The sequence below is a fragment of the Eschscholzia californica genome, unplaced genomic scaffold, assembly GCF_041429995.1.
Source record: "Eschscholzia californica isolate CP2 unplaced genomic scaffold, dmEscCali1.0.p SCAF_1, whole genome shotgun sequence".
NCBI classification, from domain to species: Eukaryota; Viridiplantae; Streptophyta; class Magnoliopsida; order Ranunculales; family Papaveraceae; genus Eschscholzia; species Eschscholzia californica.
Genome location: NW_028238198.1, coordinates 12,450,925 through 12,471,551, shown reverse-complemented (window position 1 = coordinate 12,471,551; position 20,627 = coordinate 12,450,925). Strand labels below are relative to the sequence as shown.

The 20,627-nt window shown below is 36.0% G+C and overlaps 6 long non-coding RNA genes and 2 pseudogenes across 8 annotated transcripts; 3 read left to right on the top strand and 5 right to left on the bottom strand.

Annotated features, from left to right (window-relative positions):
- Window positions 1-2,571: 2,571 nt before the first annotated feature.
- On the bottom strand, window positions 2,572-4,295 carry LOC147564205 (AAA-ATPase At3g28540 pseudogene; annotated as a pseudogene). The gene has a single exon (XR_015226277.1). The product of XR_015226277.1 is annotated as an AAA-ATPase At3g28540 pseudogene (transcript).
- A 309-nt stretch (window positions 4,296-4,604) lies between these two features.
- LOC147564204 (uncharacterized) lies at window positions 4,605-5,930 on the top strand. Its single transcript, XR_015226273.1, has 3 exons — window positions 4,605-4,864; window positions 5,079-5,156; window positions 5,290-5,930. It is a non-coding gene; the product is annotated as an uncharacterized LOC147564204 (long non-coding RNA).
- A 142-nt stretch (window positions 5,931-6,072) lies between these two features.
- LOC147564203 (uncharacterized) lies at window positions 6,073-7,497 on the bottom strand. 2 transcript variants are annotated; one of them, XR_015226276.1, is made up of 3 exons: window positions 7,421-7,497; window positions 6,469-6,577; window positions 6,073-6,380 (listed from the first exon to the last, which is right to left on the bottom strand). It is a non-coding gene; the product is annotated as an uncharacterized LOC147564203 (long non-coding RNA). The 2 variants fall into 2 exon arrangements; XR_015226275.1 differs by having other exon boundaries at window positions 6,472-6,577.
- Window positions 7,141-10,653, top strand: LOC147564202 (uncharacterized). Its single transcript, XR_015226274.1, has 4 exons — window positions 7,141-7,459; window positions 7,608-8,118; window positions 8,297-8,410; window positions 10,377-10,653. It is a non-coding gene; the product is annotated as an uncharacterized LOC147564202 (long non-coding RNA).
- Window positions 10,654-10,955: 302 nt separating this feature from the next.
- On the bottom strand, window positions 10,956-12,237 carry LOC147564201 (uncharacterized). Its single transcript, XR_015226272.1, has 4 exons — window positions 12,083-12,237; window positions 11,680-11,746; window positions 11,546-11,582; window positions 10,956-11,370 (listed from the first exon to the last, which is right to left on the bottom strand). It is a non-coding gene; the product is annotated as an uncharacterized LOC147564201 (long non-coding RNA).
- A 3,382-nt stretch (window positions 12,238-15,619) lies between these two features.
- On the bottom strand, window positions 15,620-16,459 carry LOC147564200 (pentatricopeptide repeat-containing protein At3g47530 pseudogene; annotated as a pseudogene).
- Window positions 16,460-17,091: 632 nt separating this feature from the next.
- LOC147564199 (uncharacterized) lies at window positions 17,092-18,210 on the top strand. The gene is made up of 2 exons (XR_015236790.1): window positions 17,092-17,293; window positions 17,692-18,210. It is a non-coding gene; the product is annotated as an uncharacterized LOC147564199 (long non-coding RNA).
- Window positions 18,211-18,637: 427 nt separating this feature from the next.
- Window positions 18,638-20,375, bottom strand: LOC147564198 (uncharacterized). The gene is made up of 3 exons (XR_015226260.1): window positions 20,224-20,375; window positions 19,207-20,063; window positions 18,638-18,925 (listed from the first exon to the last, which is right to left on the bottom strand). It is a non-coding gene; the product is annotated as an uncharacterized LOC147564198 (long non-coding RNA).
- Window positions 20,376-20,627: the final 252 nt, after the last annotated feature.

Sequence of the window (20,627 nt, the reverse complement as noted above, 5' to 3'; positions counted from 1 at the left end):
ATATTGTATAAACAAAATTCATTTTGGTCTCCATCATCGTATTCCCTGCTCTTCATCTTTGTTAAGATATTTTTTGATGTTATAGTTACTAAAGATTATGAATCTTAACTCATGTATGATACACACCGCATTTTGTATATAACAAAACACATTTTATCATCTATCATCGCGATACCATCTTTCGATCTCTCTTAAGATATTTTTCTTATGTCAGAGTTACTAACAAATTATGAATTTTAACATATGTATGATACAAAACGCATTTTATATATTACAAAACTCATTTTGCAAATAACAAAATTCATTTTGTTCTCCATCATCGTATTCCCTTCTCTCCATCTCTATTAAGATATTTTTTTGATGTTAGATTTACTAACAGATTATGAATCTTAACTTATGTATGATACACAACGCATTTTGTATATACCAAAACACATTTTGTATATAATAAAAATCATTTTGTTCTCCATCATCGTATTACCTTCTCTCCATCTCTATTAAGATATTTGTTGATGTCAGAGTTGCTAACAGATTAGAAATCTTAACAGATTAGGAATCTTCATATTTTGTGTATAACAAAACACATGTATATAACAAAACTCATTTAGGTAGAGTAGGTCGATTTTAAGGGTTTTAGAGAGTGAAAGCGAGATAAAAACTTTTCGTTATGTTGTTAGAATAAATGAGTTTAGGAGATACACAACGTGTTTTGTTGTGTCGTACAAATCGAAGTAGTCCGACTTCAATATAAAATGGGGGGAATTGTGGTGGGTTTGGGTTTGAAAAATTTTCATGCATGTGATGGTAATTGTGTTCAGAGTGTAAAAGGACTAAAATCCTATTTTCTAGGAAGATAGGGCTTTAATCCCTTTTTGAGTTTTAGTTTGGGCTTCATCTCTTTTGCTCTTTTATATGTAGGCAAAAGTACATTTTGACCGTTATATCTTCAAAATTACTATTTTACCCTTATGTTATCAAAATTACATCTTTTAACTTGTTACAATACCAAATGATATTTTACCCTTTTTTTTTTAACCATAACTTCAATTAAAAGCAACAAAGACAGAAGAGTTTACAATGAATTTAGGATTAAACTTTCAATCCAGACAAAGAAGTGGATTGAAAGGGAATACAAATACATCAAGTAACCAGGAAAGAATACAAACACAGGGGTTAAAATGTCATTTTTTTTAACACGAGAGTTATAATGTCATCTTTGGTAACGAAGGACAATATCAAATAACGAAATAATTCTTCATATTAAGTAAAAATGGTTGTTTCCTCGAGAGAAAAGAAAAAGTAAAAAAAGGTTGTTGAGAGATAGCTAGAAGGTTTGAAGTTTGAACCATCCTAATGAACGTGGCAATAAAAGAACAATAATTGGTTGTTTGGGGCAAAAGCCCCAAAACTGTTCACTGTAGGGACCCAATTAAGATGAGCTACGTGGCTTCAATTTCAAATTTTCCAAATATCAGAGTTTGGTCCACGAAACAAGGTGAGTTTATAACTATGTCCCCCCACACAGATCAGATCTGGGTCGTTGAACCTCTCAACGGCCCATATCATAAATGAAAGTAGAGTAAAAAGTGCCTTTTCCTTTCTCCCTCTCTTCAAGAACAACCGAGTTGAGAAGTCCCTCTCTTCCAGGGGGGGAGCTATTGGTGGGCTAACCCGGGCTGCAGCCCGGGTGGACCCACCGGTATTTAGAAAGAAGCCTACAACATAATCACTAATGCCCGGATTTGTTCACTATTATTTAGGAGGGAGCCTACAGCATAAATCAAACCTACAAAAGTGTTATTATACTAAAATTGTATTATATTAAAATAGAGATCGTTAAAAGCTTGATACATATGTGTTTTACTTCTTTTCTTGTATCAAAATTAAAAAAAAAAAATTGTATTGAGGGGGTAAGCTCAAAAAAATAAAATCTTTGATTTACATAATGTGAAGGATTAGAAATACTCACTTAGTATTGAGGGGGTAAGCTCAAAAAATAAAACTAAAACTTTTATTACAATTTTCAGCCCGGCCATACTACAATTCCTGGCTCCGCCTCTGCTCTCTTCAACGACTCCAAGATTCAAAATGGGTTGTTGACGTTTCCTCTACAACTCACAGTATGCATGTAGAAAAAAAATTAGTTGATAGTCGTCCAAGATTTCGTCGAACATTTGCACGTAATGGTGAACTTTCAGAGATTCTTGAAGATAGAAAATTCAATTAAAAACAAGACAATGAATATGATCTTTGATAGTTTTCGTTTTTCAATTCAATTTTTTTTGTTCTTCTAGTTTTGACTGAATAAAAAATGGGTATAAGTAACAAGTTCCCAAATTCTATGGAGATGATGAAAGGAATTGTACTGATTATGGAGGAATTGAAGAAACTTTTTTTTACTCAGCAGTAATCAGTTGTATCGAGAGGGAGAAAGGGCGAAGTCACTTTTTACTCAACTTATGTCAATTATGAATGAATATGTGTATTACTGTATGCTAAGTTCTTGCATTTTTAAGACAAATAAAGGATAATGTACTTTGAACTTATGAAAAACTAAAGTTACTATTTCAATTAAACAACAAAAACAAAATTTATTGCATTTACGGAAATATATAATCTATGATTATAGGGTTATACTCTTAAGTTATGAAAAAAAAAAAACACCTTCCTCAATATAGTTTTGTGACTCTTTTGAACTCTAATCCCAGTCGCTTGAATCATAGTCGCTTGAATCCTCGCTACTATCCTCGTTGTCGACTCCATCTTCCTCCCTTGTTTCTTCCTTCTCTGTTAAACCGCTGTTCTCCTCTGCTGCTTCACCATCTTCGTTTTGTTTCTTTTCTTTCTCAGCCTTCAGTATTGCTTGTTCTTCTTTCTTTTTCTCAAGAACTTGAATTAAAGTCTTCAAACAAGTTTCAGTCTGATCTTCATCAATGTTTTTAGGCATCAAATTCTCAGCAACATCGGCAGGAGTTATTTCAGTCTCACTAATCAAACACTTAATATCGTCGAACAAAATATGAGAATCAATATCCAAATAGTTCTTTGCCAGTACCTTAAACCCTTCGAAACAACAATATGACATTTCAATATGCATATCCATTCTACCTCTTCGAATAAGAGCAGGATCGAGTCTTTCTATATGATTAGTAGTAAAAATGATAATTCGCTCACTGCCACAAGTCGACCATAACCCATCGATGAAATTCAAAAGCCCAGATAGTGTCACTCCTGTCGAAATTTTTTGTTTCTCATATTTATCATCCTTATCATCTTTTTTGAACTTTTTGTTACGATCATTAGTAAGACTAATAGTACAATCAATATCTTCAATAACTACAACAGACTTATTCGATGTTTCAAGTAAAAGTTTTCGAAGTTCATTATTACCTTTGACTGAAGTCAATTCAAGGTCATAAATATCATAGTTCAAGAAATTAGCAATGGAAGCAACCATAGTAGATTTTCCTGTTCCAGGAGGACCATATAAGAGATACCCACGTTTCCAAGCCTTACCAACTTTAGTATAATAATCTTTTCCTTTACTAAAAGCAATGAGATCGTCGATAATTAGCTTCTTCTTGATTGGATTCATTGCTAGATTATCAAATGTAGCAGGATGATCCAAAACTACATGATTCCATAACATAACCCTCAAATAGCTATACGTTGGATCCTTACCATTACTATATAACTTTCTTTGTCGATTTCTAATTAAAAGTTCCTTACCTTTTTCCATAACTTCATTCAAATATGAGTCCATGATTTTATCGCGATATTTCTCATGAAAGTACAGAACTAAACATCGTTTGTCGTCTGACACAGTAGTAGAAGAAGAAGAAGATCGTACCTTGGTTTCTTGACTAGTCCTTTGTACACTCCAAAGCAATTTAACACCTTGAAACTCATCATGAATATCTTCATAGTCATCCATTGTCAGAACAAGTTTCTTGTTCTCCCCTACTTGAGCTCTAAATCTTGTAGCGTCTTTCGGAGATTTAGTACTAAGGTAGGCTTCGATTGTTACATAAGCTTGGTTTCTTTTTCCGCTAAAATCTTCTGTAAATTCATTGATGGTTACTCTAATATCACGATATCTATAACCCAAAATTTTGTGAATATAAGATTCAATGAAGTCTCGAAGACGTTGAGGGATGAATTTTTCCAACATAGTGTAGTAAACCATATAGGTTGCCAATCTTGTTCCAACTTCTGTTAAGATCTCCCCCATCCCCATTATTGACATCTTCAAGCTCTTGCTTACCTCTCTCTCCCTCACAATTTCTTTGCTAGTTATAGATGTTTATTCTGTGGAAAGTTTGGTTATTTATAGAGGGGAAAAATAGGTTTAGCAACTTTTGAAACAGGGGAAGTTCCTAAAAATTCCGTACTTGTATGTAATTTCGGTCTTGCTTGAATTGAAGTTTGTTGGGGTAGTTTTGATGCTATGCCCGGGCGGAATCCCAGCGGAATCCCGGCCGGGTGAGTTGGCGCTCCAGCCCGGTATAGCGGCTGACATGGGGTGAGCTGGTGGGTTTTGAAACGAATTTTTTATTTAGTCCCCAAAAGTTTGCATAATTTCAGATAAGGCCATTTATAAAAACGGAAGAAAAGCCACTTTCTTTTATCAGAAAACATCTCGACCAAAAGCCAAAATTCGTTTCTAGGGTTTACGGTTTACCCGAACTTCTTCGTTCCAGCTCCAAGGAGTTCAGCTAGGGTTCTGTTCCCAAATTACTTGACATCTCTCTATCATCAAATCGACTTCGGCTAGGGCCAACGAGAAGAGTTTCTGGGTTTGAAGCTTGGGTTTTGGGAAGGTTTGGCCGGAAATCATCACCAACTAGGGCTTCATTGTATCCAGGTGAGTAAGGTTCAAAGATTAGACATTTTTCTATCTCTCGTATCTCTTTCTCTTTGCTGTCTAACTCTCTCTCTCTCTCTACAAATCGAAGCTCGAATTTGATGTCTAATGTGATGAGTTTGGGAGAAATTGCCATAAATATATGTTATAAGTGTTCTGAAATTTTTGAAATTAATCTGATTGCCCTAAATTGATGTAATGAATGAGACTGAAGGGTTTTGATATAATGTCGGAGACTGAGACTGAAGAGTTCTTCAATTTTGCAGTCCATTTCAAACGTGTTCATCTTCAAGTAAGTTTGTCCTCAATTTGCATCCTGTTTCATCTCTCTCTATTATCTTAAATTTTAGGGCAAAACCTAGCTTAAATTTTAGCCCATTATGTTGGTGATGATGTTATAATGTCCAACACTTCTGCTGCCGTAGGAATGTGGATTGAGAAGGTGATGGTGAGAAATCGTTTAATACGACGAAGAGCTTCTGATTGTAGTTCGATGGAGATGGATAATGAAGTTCATGAGTTTGTTGCAAACAAAAACCACCTAAATGGAAAGAAATCTATGGGGTTCTTGGAGAGAAAGGTGCTGATTAATTGTCAAGGAGCGATGGAGGTGGATAATGAAGTTCATGAGTTTGTTGCAAAACAAAAACCTCCCTAAATGGAAAGAAATCTATGGGGTTCTTGGGGAGAGAGGTGTCGATTAATTGTCAAGAGAATGTGAACTGAGGCCAATTATTTAACAAATTTTCTTCTCGTCTAGTTTTGTTCTCTCTGAAGACCTTCATTAAGCAAATGTTAATCGACTGCAGCTACCCAAGGCTGGGAAAGGCTCAACCGTGAAGGCATGAACATTGATAGGTTCATTTCGAAGATGTTCCTTCGCGGTAATTCTGTCATCATTGTTCTAAGATACAAGAACCATCTAATGCTATCTAAGAGTTGTAACTGAAATTACCTTTATCTGTTTGTGAAGATTCCCATAATTGAAGTTAAATGACTAATGAGTATCTGTTTGTGAAAATTCCCTTAATTGAAGTTAAATGACTAATGAGTATCTATTTTGTTACTTCTCTTGCTCTCTGTTTATGTTATTTGACACAATTACTTTTTAAGCGACTGTGTGAACCTGAGGCATGGTTTTATCTATTTTGTTAGCTTTATCATGGCCCGGTTCGATTGATGTGAAGAAGTAAGATATAAGAACCTCAAGTGAGAATACCTCTGTAATTGATGAAGAAAATAATACACAAAAAGTGACAAAACAATATGAAAATGACTCGAAACAGAAAAACACTCGACAACTTGACTTGAAACCGTTGTCCTGCATTCCTAACTTCAACTTGACTTGAAACCGTTGTCCTGCATTCCCAACTTCAACTTGACTTGAGAGCCACAACCTCTGTTTCTCTAACTAAATATGTCATTCTCTCCTCGCCCAGGAATGGCTCTAAAGGCGGCTCCGTTTTCTAATTTGATATTAGAGATGAAGTTCGGTTGATGCTATTACAACAAAAATCTGCAGCAAGAAACAACATCACTACTCAATATATCATGCGGGGAAGACGAACTAACAAAAAACGGCAAAATAATCTATTGCTAATTACAACTTCGATACGGAAATTCTCAAATTCACTCTTCTACTCATAGAAAAGAGTCAAGAAGCTTGAAGTTACTCTTTCCTCTGCACGCTCCATTTTGATTTCCTCGTCTCATCTGCACATTAAAAGACTGTCAAATGGAGTTCCATAAGAGAGTTGTTTATCTTCTTATTTAATATCCTCCCTAGATGAATAAAAGTAAAGGTCGCGTCCGCAAGTCAGAACTTCCAATTTATAACAGATTACGCTTAAATCGTATAGTAATGAATAACAGCAAAGTGTGCCCGCAGATCTAAAAGCTTCTTGTAAACCCACATTTTCTTTCAGCATAACTGCAGAAATTTTAAGGGTTTTGGAGCTTTGTTTATAGACAAGCAATGACCCCTCAATGCAAGTATGAATTCCAACACACAAGTAGCATGAGATTTCATGGTTCTCATCTCAGTTAGAGTTTAAGTAAGAAAACATAGACCTTTTCCCACAAACACTAGCCTAGAAACAAGTAGGTTTAGCAAAGATATGGAAGAAGGAGATTAAACTTGACATCTTAATAACAGTAGAATCATAAAGGGAATGTAAATGGTAGATTATAGGCTACAGATGACAACTTTACCCATAAGAAAGAGAAGTGGAAAAATTAGTGAACAAGATCGTTAAGAATTCAAGCATACTTAATTTGAACTAAATTTAGGTGGTGGAGTATGAGAAAGTCATGTAAAACCGACGGTTTCACAATCTCTCTCCTATAGACCGAGGGTTTCACAACCTAGGGCAAACGATTTCTGAAATTAGGAATAACGATTTCTGAAATTAGACCAATGATTTGTATATGGTTTGTAGAGAGAGGGAGAAAGTCGACTGAAACCTAATGGTTTGTAGTTAGAGAGATAGAAGATGGACAAAGAATTAAGTATGAGAGATAGACAGAGAATGAAGAAGAAATCCGATCGTGACTAACCTCGATTTGATGATGAAACCCTCTCAAAAACCCTTCTTCGTGAAACCGAGAACGAGGAAAATAGCGCTAGATGTTTCTCTCTTTTATACAAGGCCTTTATTGTAATCACGCAAACATTGAGGAACCAAACTTGAAATTGGTCTCAGAAATCGGCTTGAACCACGTCAGTAGCTATGCCCTGCTGGAGCGCCAACTCACCCGGCGGGGATTCCGGACGGGCATAGCATCATTTCTGTTTTTTTTTTCAAAAATGATGTTATGCCCTGCGGTTTTCCTGGCCGAATCCCGGTCAACCGAGTTGGCAGTCCAACCGGGCATAGCATCCTGAGTTGGCAGAGTGAGGATGGTAGTTTTATAAATTTTAAAAATTGGTCCCTTAAGTTTTAATCCTTTTGAGTGGAGTCTATTTTCAACTCAAAAGCATAACTCGGGATTTCACTCCCTCCATTCCCTCTTCCTCTAATAGCTAGGGCAAAACCATTCATTCTCTAAAAACGATTTCAGCTAGGTTTTAGTTCAAAACCACTCGAGAAATACCTCTTCTTCACTCGATTCCAACCCTAGGTTTCATTTGCTTGATTCTAAAAGGGTTATGCTCGAATCTTTACAGAACTAGGGTTTTGCTCGATTCCATCATCAGGGAATAAGAAGAACGAACTGGTCATCTACCCAATAAGCTTACTCGCGGGTTTTCTCTGGTATGCCTACGTAAACACACTCATTTTGATTTGTTATTACTAATTTAGGGTTTTCATTTTGCATTTCTGTACATCGTTTTCATTTCGCATTTAGGGTTTTATTACTAATTTAGGGTTTTCATTTCGCATTTAGTTTCATTTGCTTGATTCTAAAAGGGTTATGCTCGAATCTTGACAGAACTAGGGTTTTGCTCGATTCCATCATCAGGAAATAAGCCGCTCGCCTCGCTCGTTCAGTTGGGTTTTGCTCGATTTACATTGTCGGGGTTGATTTGCTCGATTCCATCATCAGGTGAGTTCATTATCTACTTCCAATTGGATTTTCATCAATTTTGGTTGGTTGAATTCAATTTGATTTGCTCGATTCTTAGTTAAACCCTCATTCCTCTTCAATTGTAATGTATTTGCTTTACCAATGAATTAGAATGAGTTATAGATTTATCTTATTTCCTAATTACTTTCTAAAACCTTAGTTCCTAATTCGTTTTAGATAATTTCTTTTGTTATTTCATTACAAATGGTAACTACTATATCCTCTGTTTTCTACATAAATCAAACTTGTAGTGAACTTTTTCAGACTAAGGTGTCGTTTGGCAACACTAAAATAAGTTACTTTTTTGCTTCTTTAAGTAGAAAAGTCAAAAAGTTAGTTTGGTACGCAAAAATTACCGACTTCATTTAAGTTAAAATTTGACTTTCTTTTGAAGTTAAAATTTTTAGCTTTTGACTTCAAAGTAAAGTAACTTTTTTTTTGAGACATGCATGAATTTTACTTGATGATTTCTTTTGTCTATCTCCGCTCCACTACCACAACTAAACTTCTACCGTACCATTCTACCCTCACCGCCACCACAACAAACATTGCACTTCCCCCACCACCCTACCTCAACTACCACCACCACACCTTAACCACCACCTTCGTACCACCACCACCACCACCATACACCACCACACCTCGACAACAACCACCTCGTAGCTCTACCTCCACCACCATCCTTGTACCTTCACCACCACCACCATACTTCCATCATTACCACCTATATATCTTATCCACCACCTTTACTACAATCACCATACCACCACTACCATAACTCCGTCACTATCACTCACATACCTTTCACCACCACCAGTGTATCTCAACCACCACCAGTGTATCCCAACCACCACCGCATTTCCACCACCATCGCCACCATCATACCTCTATACCACCACCACCGCTGCCACCGTCATACTTCTACCACGGTACCACCACCACCACCATCAAACCTCAACCACCACCACACCCCATAACCATACCTTTAGGCACCACCACTACCACCAATATCACCACTACTTCCTATATAAGAGTAATCGTGGAAATCATAAATAAATTCAATTAAAATCAAGTATCTCTGTGAGAAAGAAAAATAAAATTAACGAAAGTAAATTGAGTTATACCAAACTAACTTTTTGACTTTTTTTACTTATAAGTAACATTTTTGCCAAATATACTATTGAAACTTTTTTACTTTTTTGAAGCAAAAGAAGTTCTACTACAAGCAAAATTACTTCTACTTTTGGTTGCCAAACGACACCTAAGTCATCTATTTCTTCTTATGAATAAGCACTCTAACTCATTTTCTGGTCATTCTCCCTATATGTTTTCTTATGCCTGAATTCAAATGCTTTCTTATATGGCATTTGTATATACTGAAATACACAGTTTTGTTTTAGGAACCACTTGTTACCCAAGCTACAATATTGGTGAGATGTGATTAAGAGTATGGCCATACCATAGCTATGCTTGAAAAGTTTAGTATGAACCGTATACATTTGTTGGATATTATGATGTTTATTTATCATATACACCTTCCTTGATCAATTTCTCCCTAAATGTTGCCCTAGATTGGTTCAAATTAGTATGAAATAGGTTCAAATTGGTTCACCGTCCACTGCAGTAGCCGGTGGGACTAATTTCACTCACTTATATTGCCTTATTACTAAGCTCCTTCACCTCAATCAAAGGTATATTTGTTAAGTTATCCTGTTAGTTCATGGCTTTTATTTGTTAAATGCTAGTTGAAGCCTTGGGGACTTGGAGTACCCTCAGTTTTGAACTCAAGAACTGGTTCCTATAGGTGTGTTAATAGCCAAAAGTTAGCCATGAAAAGGGGTAATTTTGTTCTTGGAATGAAGTTTGTTAAACACATTATACATGGTTGCCTTGAAGGAAGTATGTTATTTGACATCTTGTTTGTTTGCTGATCCTTTGCCAACAGATTTATAAAAAATGAAGTCGAAAACCTATTCCTAGTGGAGACTGACCCTATCAAACATTGGAAGAGAGCAGAAACCCAATGGACAAATTCTTGGTCATGTTGGATTGGGAACTCACCAAGTTAGTCCGATGGGAGGGCCGCTTGCTAAAGCATTGCATTTCTTTTGGTCCTGTCATGTATAATTTCCTACGATTCATCTTTACAGCTGCAGAATTTTGTTATACATGAATTTTTTTTACACAGAATTTTATATCTCGTCGCCTAGCTTCTTTGTGAATGGTTGTTGAAGATGGTGCTTGTAATCTGGCTGCGCTCGTGAACATGATTCCTAGTAAGATAATTAGAAAGCTGAACAGAGCTCCTGTCACAGAAACAAAAGCAATCTCAACATGCCTGAAAAAAGTTCAGACAAAAGAAAAACAGTTGAGAATGCAGTAAGTTGGAGTAGCACCAATCGGACTAAGAAAGATATAATCTTTTGAACGGTCACAGGTACATGCTATATTCTGTTAGCTCTCCCTAAGCATTGAATCAAACAAGTAAAACCCATTACATTAAATTTAATACCAAATTAACTCATTTCATCAAAAAGATTCATTGCATTATCAACTTTGAAATACATTCTGAGTGATTGTTTTGAGTTAAAATTACAAAACTATCAACTAGAAAACTACTGTAGAATTGAACAACTTTCAATTGATTCATTGAACAAAACAAGCTATAAAATCAGCCTCTTCTGTTGCCACTACGGTTGAAGCTTTCGGATTTCCCTCCTTCGAGAATGCCTCCACCATTTTGTCCCCAATTTCCTCCCCTCTCTATAAATCATCAGTAACAACACAGTAGGACCAGCTCCACTTATGCGCACCCAAAGGCACGTGCTCGGATGGCTTCTTTCTTCACCGCGACCAAGCTGGGAATCAATGGTGCTCTTCTTCCTTGCAATATTTGTGCATAACCTTGTATACTTCAATTATCAAGAAGTACCATTTTTCTTTCCACAAAAAAAAAATCAATATTAAAGTTTGAGTAGAGAACTCGTTACCGAATTACAAACCTAAAATTTGAGTACACTTCATGTTAACATTAAGTACTCAAAACAATTCATTCAAAACAAAAACTTCCTAAAAGGACATCACAACACAACAACTTAGTGAGATTTTACATACTCTCGATGTTAAGGCCTTCGGATTCCTCGCCATAATCCTGCAATTTAATCAAAAACAAGTTTAAAGAACAAGATAAAATGCCGATTAGAATCTAAATGGGAAACGAGAAATAAAAGTTTAATTCATTTTATTACCTTCACAACAACCATAGAACTCCCAACTATGAGGTATACATTGACTCAAATAAGATTTGAGATTTAGCTGAAAAGACAAACACCATCTAAATCTATTGAAAAATTAATTCAATAAGAGAAACAATCTGAAATCTTAAAATATAATAATCTCAATCTCTTGCCCTACACATTAATCAGGTTTTCCTAATCTTAAATGATACCAATTTAGGGCAAAATCATCACATTAAGATATAGGGGAAAAATTGAGCAAAATCAGTGACCTAACATAAGTTAATACAACAATCTGACCTAAGTAATCTGACCTAACTAAATTTGGTCGAAATTATCCCTTCAAAATCACTTAAGTATATATGACAGTAGAAACTAGGGCAAAACTTTCGCACGAGAGAGAGAAACAGAGAACCTGGAAATGTCTATAGATAGAGAGATCTGATGGATTGTGATTGAAGAAACCCTACTGATTCTCTCACTTAGGACGAAGAAGAAAAAAAACCATTTGGGAAGAACTAAGGCAGGCAGGCATCTCGTGAAAGAGATTAGGAGTTTTGGTATGGGTTTTACCTCTTTATATGGAAGACCCTATTTGTAATTAAACCACTTTGCAAGGACCAACTGCGAAAATGTCGAATCCCTCATAAACATTCTGATACACGTGAGATGCTATGCCCGGTTGGCGCGGGATTGGGCCGGGAAACCCACCAGGCATATCATCATTTTTTTTTTTTTTTTTTTGGAAGATACTTGAGGTTTTTGGGTTTCCTAATTGGGTAAAATTAATTAAACGTAAACCGCTGATCTAGTGGCCGGTTTAGTTAAAATTCTAGACATAATTTAAGGAATAAGACAATTTAGAGTGAGGGCACCAAAGATTTAGGTCGGTGAGTAGTTCAAAAGTTTAAAATAAGTTCCTTGGTTTCAATTCTTGTTCTTGGAAAGGGAATTCATGGTGTGTTTGGTTGCAGAATTTCTAACTAGGATTCCTATGAAAAGTGGAATTTGGTAGGAATCATGAATCCTTGGTCTGTTTGGCTACCAAGAATCCTAGGACTCTTGAATCCTAAGGATTCCTAATTCCAAAATTTGTATTGGACCAAAATCCCACCCTACCCCCTAGGATTTGCTAGGATTTTGGATTAATAAACCTAAATTTCAAACTAAAAATCAACAAAAAAAATATTCCTTCTACAAAATCATTATTTTTTTCAAAAATCATATTTTTTCTAAAGACGTTTAAAAATACTCAAATAATAATAAATCATAGGATTCTTAGTTGCCAAACAAGCTAAAAATATTACTTGGATTCATGAATCCCAAGGACTCATGAATCCGCAGATTCATGATTCCGCCATCCAAACACACCATCAATAATTTTGTCCTTCGCTTGGGACTTAAGCTTTTCTTTAGTTACTGTGTAGTGTTTGAAGAGAAAATTGACTTGAGAAGGAGCTACTCGATTATGATTATCTCCTCTATAGAACGTTTCATTACGATCACTGTTTGGAAGAGGATCCTCACGGATAGAGCGAGTGTTAGGATCATAATGGGTTGAATTCATATCTAGATTCAGAAGATATTTTGTTGTATCCTCTCGAATAAGCAAGTTTCTGACACTTACCGTTCTTCCACCCCCTGTGGGTTGAACATGCTTCTCAACCTTCGCAAAATTCATTTGTTTGTTGTCATCCACCTTAGCTTTATCAGTAGGGTTATATTTCTCGACGGTACTGGCATCAGTGGCAGTATCAAATTCATTCCACCTGTCTCGCTTCCTATCATAATAAAGCTCATAGGTTTTCATCTTCTCAATAGAAACAATGTGCTTTTGTATTATAACCAAATCTGGTTGTTGAAGAAAAATTCTACATGGTGGATTAGCCATGAACGTGGCCCCTAAATCTGGTCCTTGAAAGATATTTCGAAAAAGAGAAACAAAAGAAGGCGAAGATCGAGATCGTGAAACTGTCAAGGCTCCTGGATCCCAAACAAAATCAAAAAATTCTTCCTCGAGAGAGAAATCGTGGTCTTCTATGAGTGAGGGTGTGCCTTCATTAGACGATGAGCGAGATAGGGAAAAAGAAGATTGAGAAACAACGAATTCAGATTTGAGGGCTTCATTATTCGGGCCAAATTCAAGACCTTTGGTATAAACAAAAAGATATTCTTCGTAATTGATCAGGCCGACATGAGTAAAACCTAAAGGACCAGAACCTTTGGACCAGGGTGGTTTAAGTTCTACCATTGTATCTGCAGCAATTAGGGTTTTACTGTGTTGATGAAGTGAAACGTGCGTCGCCGAATTATCATAGTTAAGTGTCTGACTGGTTGGAGCAAGACTGATTTCGTGGGAGAAGAGATTGCTTGTTTCAGTTAACGTATCGTCGGAATCCTCCTCTTGTACTATATTATTGGATTCATCTTCTTCTTCTTTAGCTTCATGTAAAGGGAAAAAAAAAACATATCGAAAAATACTTCTCACTTTAATCCAATCATCTACGAACGATTTTCCTTCATTAATGAGTCTCCATTGCATCTCGTTGACTTTGTCGTAGACTCTTTCGGATAAGTGTTGTTCAACGACAAAAACCTTATCTTCGTCACTAATATCTTGGTTTATGAACCAATCTTCCATCTGTTGAATCCAAAAATCTATATGATATTGACAATCAAACATAGGGATTTTGGAAACGACATTAATTTTGTTTTGATCCTTTCGATCAACATAGAGTTGTTGTGCATCTCTAAAAGGATCCCAACCTAAACGTGGAAGATTTTTCCAACATTCAAGATGAGAAGTATCTAAAAAAATTTATCTGTTTTCAGATTCTTGAAGCTCTGATACCAGCTGATGTAGACTTTGGCGGAAGCGTAAAAGTAGTAGAACTCATTAAATAACTAAAGAAGAAACGACAAATAATTTAAAGATAAACTGAAATAACTGTAAACAAGGAAGATGCAATCAAGGGGTTTGTATTTGATAATTCAATTCAATGCCTAACAAGACAGATCGGACTTCTCTTATATAGATATTAGACTTTTCTAGATAAACTCAAATAAAGAAAGAAGATAACTACTAAAGATACTTTCCTTGATTGCTATGACTCTAAACATGGAAACTTGAAATACTAAACTGGAAACTATGCTAATATAGGATCCTGGCCGTTAGACACACTATTAGTCTTGCCGAGAGGCCGACTAGGTGGATGGCCGCCATCAAGAGGCCTTATAGTTGTTTTGTATTATTATTATCAATAATGAATGGAGTAAAACATGTGTACAAAATTTTGTATGATCATCACAGATTCTACAACAACAGGATACAAAAAGATCATCACAGGCCTCAAAATAAATAGAAGGACAAACTAAACCATATGACATGAGAAACAAATCAATGTCTTGATCCATGTTAGGCCAATCCAAAAGGGTCTAAAAGTGAGTTGTGATAATTAATCGTTCATTGATGAGGGCACATGAGTTCAAGTTCACACATATAAAGCAATTTTGAAAATAAAGTTGTATGTACTGAGTCGTTGAAATTATTGTTTTTGACGTAGAATTGATGGTTTACATCTATGAAAAGCCCTTGCTTAAAATCACATTTATTGATACTTACAGAATGGAAGTGCTTTATGAACAAATCTGTAACTTGGTCGTACTTACAACACTCTTACATGAGAGGGTATGAGCGGTTTCAAACCTCCGACTGCTTTCTCATATGAAAAATCCACATACACTGCCTTCTCAGATGTTTTTCAGTTGTACTACAACCAGGGGATGTTTGAATTCCTTTCTCTTTCATTAACTTCCTCACATTAGCTACATTCTGCCAACCCCCAACAGACGCGTAAATAATCAATAACAATACATAATCTCCAGCTTCTTGGGTTTTTAACTCGATCAAATGGGAAAAGACTCGTTCCCCAAGTGAAACATGACCATGAATTCAGTAAGCTCCAAGTAAAGTCCTCCAAATCGTTGAGTCTGGTTTAACCATCATTGGAGTTATAAGCTCATAAGCTTGATCAAGTAAACCAGCACGACCTAAAAGATGAACCATACACCCGTAATGATGAATATTTGGTAATATTCCAACTTCCTTCATAGAATAGAATATATCCAAACCTTCATCGACTAAACCGACTACAAGCTGAAAGTACACCCGTAAAAGTTTGATCATCGGGAGAGATACCCATTTTCCGCATTTCTCCAAAAGCTTCAATAACATCTCTACCATGGCCATTCATCCCCAAACCCGAAAGTACTGCACTCCGAGTTACCACATTTTTATTAGGCATCCCCTGAAACACTTCAAATGCTTTATCAAAGCATCCACACCTAGAATACATATAGCTATTAACGAATTACAAATTTTAATGGCATCCCCATGACCATGGTCATTAATATATTTATGAATCCGTTCGTCGAATTATAATGCACCCAAGTGAGCACAACCTTGGAGGAGAAGCAAACATGTAACATCATCTGGTTCAGACCCAAACTCAGATTTCTGCAGAAAATCAAATATACTCAAGGCATCACGAGTTCGACCATTACAAGTATAACCAGAAATTAAAACTTTCCAAGTAACAGTATCTCTTTCAGTCATTTCATCAAATAATTTACATGCATCAACTCCATTATCACAAGTTGCAATTATGAATTGAAACTGTCCATACAAGGCGCATTTCATCCACACAGAAAGATAAACTTTTTGAGCTAATGTGCAAGACAAGAAATTTGCTCTTCTCTTACATGCTACAATATTTTCTTCCGTCGGCGACATTATCACTAAAGATGAGACATGTAATCTTAATCGGATTGAAAGAGCAACCATTCTCTCGCAATTTTTCCATTTAAGGCATGCTATTCAGCTTCATTTAGCGTCCTAGAAGCAAAAGGTTGGATGGTGCGTATGTTTCTAAATTCCGGCAAAATCCACAACTCATGAGGAAACAATGTACTTAAGCCTTGTAGAATCATCTCTACACATTATTATTACTTTTTCGCCATGATCCACAATCCAAGAGGAAACAATGTACTTAAGCCTTGTAGAATCATCTCTACACAAATTATTTTTTGTCTAACTGTCAAATTTCTGATAGATAAATTAAACTGTGTTTACTAACTTTCTCCTCTAAATTAGAAACTTATCCGTAGTGGAAGGCATCACGTTTGTTCTTAGAAAATAAATTGAACCATGGCAGAGACTACAGAAAACAATTTGGACAGGTTTATATTTTACAAAAATGATGCTATGCCCGGTGCCAATCCCGGCCCAAACCCGGGACGCCGACGTGGCACAGCCAACTGGGCATAGCATCTGACGGAATGCAAGAGGAGTTGAGATTTCCCAGTTTCCATAAATGATCGCTTTAAATTATTTTAATTATAAAGAGGGGCTTCCCTCAAAAAGATGGGTAAAACCCTTTTCCTTTTTTTTCTTTGTTCACGAGCAGTTCATTGAACTTCATTTCTCTCTCGACATTTTTTGAGTTCCAACCTAGGGTTACATTGTTCTTCATCCAAAGTAAGGGGTTCTGGTCAGAAATCATCATTAACGGCTCTTCGTCATCCAACGCTTTAATCTAGGGGTATTTCTTCAGCATCCAGCGCCTCGGTCAGATCTCTCTATCTCAATACTTGTTACCTCTTCTCCAGTTCTCTCTCTTTTGTTCGTAAATTTTATCCTAACTTCTACTGTCTATTGTCACACCCATGATTCACTTATGTTCGATTAATGATTATGTTAGGTTACTGATTTGTTGTATTTACTTATGTTTGTTAAGTTAGATTACTGATTTTTGTTAGGTTACTTTTCAATTGATTTTGGTCAGATTCTGCCCTAGATTTTTACCTGAATTCAATTCAGAATGGTAGGTCTGAACCGTATGATCGTAAGATGAGTCAGAGCGTATAAACTTTTGTTGGGAGATCATATAAGCATTGATTCATATAATTTCATATAAACGAATATTTCATTTTCTTAAGATTAAGCGTCTGATGTGGATATTACAGGAGTGCAGTTTATGATCGGCAATTGGCTCAAAAGCGTGAAAATGGTGGTCGGATTAATAATGAGGAACAACTAGAACCCCAGAGGGAAGCTCAACAACCCCAAGATGAGACTAAACTGAATAAAGATAAGAGAAGCATGTGCTATCATCTTTGGTGTGATTCATTAAGAAGAAGGTCCGACAAGTTCAATTACCAGCGACAAAAAAGTGGCACGGAAAGATAATGCAGTCAAGTCTGGTGCTATGAAACTTTTTGATGATATCAACGTTCACATAGAGAAAGGTAGCACACCAGAAAGTTGTAATGGGTTGTGCTGACACATCCTCTGCAGTTATAGAGAAAAGTGTTTTTGGGTTCCGAAAACATGAATCGATGACTGCGACGATGCAGCAAAGTGTTTTTGTGTTGTATGCACATAGTAGTGGATAGAATAGAGAGGAGAAAGAAATGTTGTTTATATTCCAAGGCTACTGTGGTATTGTTGTTAGTCATATAATGAAGATTTCTTGCCAATTGAAAGACTATTTTTAGCTGTTTATTTTTCATTTACGAACTTAAGAACAGGCGATCACTAGTTGGCTACGAAAAACTTAGTAAAGACCATGAAACTTAAATCTCTAGACTTGATTGTACATGAATTCAAACAGGAAAAATGGCAGGAATTCGAAAAGGTAAGGGTAGACAAGTCGGATTCAGATAATGAGGAAAAGAAATGTGAACCATAAACCATTTGTATCTGAAGTACTAAGATTCTGCAACTCTTATTATAGGCTAGTTCATATTTTATTAGGAATTGAAGTTGCACCTTTCTTCCTGTTCGTCTTCAAAATTCTTCTTCATTTTGCAATATCCCAACTATTTCATGCTGTTAACATCGAAAGCACCCACATCCACTATACATTTGTTGCACTAATATAAGCATATAGGCAAAGCAACAGCTCAAATGTGATGCAAGCAGCAGATATGATTAAGCTTCCTTTAAAAATAGTTGGGTTTCATGTAAAAAAGAACTCTTTATTCATAAAATTTTAGAACACAAAAACCACAATTATTGTCATCATCTACTTGAACCTTTACACCTAAACCCCTTTCTTCTTTGCCATTACTACCACTAGGGGACCGAAAATGATACGATCGAGATTAAGCATCTTCAACAACATCTGCATCCTGCAATTTACAACGAATCGATCCCTTCAATTTGTTGCTTTGCAATGTATCTTTCTCTTCGTTCTTTCTGAAAAACGAAAAACAGGGAGAAAACAAAGAGATATCAGTATACATATGCAAATACATATAACACGTTAGTTTAACCGAAAAAGCAGGCCAAATTTCAAAGTGGGGTGGTTGGATTGCGCACAACCAATCAAGATAAAGAAACAGGTGATAGAATCCTTCTGTGCACCTCGGATTTCGGCTCCTTTTCTCGAGCATACAATCGTTTGTTTCGTATATATATATATATGTGGAATATTTCGTAAAAGAAAAGCAAAAGAATGAGAAATAAGCTAGTTTTACCCATTCATCGATAACTAATCCTTCTCTGATGATACGTGGGTTAGTTTCTTCGGGAGGTTTCTTTCATGCCTCAAGTGCAGCTTTCGCCTCAAGCAAAAGAATGAGAGAATTATAAACAAATACTATTTTGAACTCCTATATGTTCTAAAGTTAATTACTACCAATTCATTTGTACTTTGAGGGCATAGTTCATGTTTGGACAAATAAAACATAATAAGATCCTATTTTTCTCTCTTTTGAACCACATCGCGCCAAAATCAAATTCAGTCACCCATTTAAACCATAAAAAAAGGTCAAAATTTGTCTCAAATCAATCTAAACTAATGTTCAAATCACATCAAATTTCACAACTCATGTATTAAAATTTTCAAGCATAACTATGGTATGGTATTACCAAGTCATACTCTTAATCACATCTCACCAATATTGTAGCTTGGGTAACAAGTGGTTCCTAATACAAAACTGTGTATTTCAGTATATACATTGATGCAATTTTCTTTAAAATCCCCAAATAAATTGATGCGATTTTCTTTATCACATCTTACCAAGCCATACTCTTAATCACATCTTACAAGCCATACTTTATGCTAAAAAAATCCCCAAATAAATTGATGCAATTTTCTTTAAAATCTAAAACCCTAGTTCTGTTGAAGTAGAAAAATTGAGAAAGAAACAGAAGAAAAGTTGGAATTCAACCAACCAAAATTGATGAAAATCCAATTGGAAGTAGATAATGAACTTATCTGATGATGGATTTGAGCAAATCAAACCCAACAATGTGAATCGAGCAAAACCCAACTGAACGAGCGAGGCGAGCGGCTTATTCCATGATGATGGAATCGAGCAAAACCCTAGTTCTGTCAAGATTCGAGCATAACCCTTTTAGAATCAAGCAAATGAAACTAAGAAACTCAAGAACGAACTGGTCCTAAAACCTGAAACTATTACCCTATAAAACCCTAGAATTTTACTAGGTTTTACTAGTTATGTTAATCGATTTTGAGTGGATGAACTTACCTGATGATGCCTGGGGTTGGAATCGAGTGAAGAAGAGGTATTTCTCGAGTGATTTTGAACCAAAACCTAGCTGAAATCGATTTAGAGAATCATCAAGTTTTGCCCTAGCTATTGGAGGAAGAGGGAATGAAGGGAGTGAAATCCCGTGTTTTGCTTTTGAGTTGAAAATGGCTCAACTCAAAAGACTTAAAACTTGAGGGACCAATTCGTAAAATTTGTAAAACTTACCCTCTTCACTCTGCCAACTCAGGATGCTATGCTCAGTTGGACTGCCAACTCGGCTGGCCGGGATTCGGCCGGGAAAACCGCCGGGCATAGCATCATTTTTGTATATTTTAAGTTGAAATTGGTTTCTTTACTGTTGGATATGTCATGTCATGTCATGTCATGTCATTTTTTTTTTG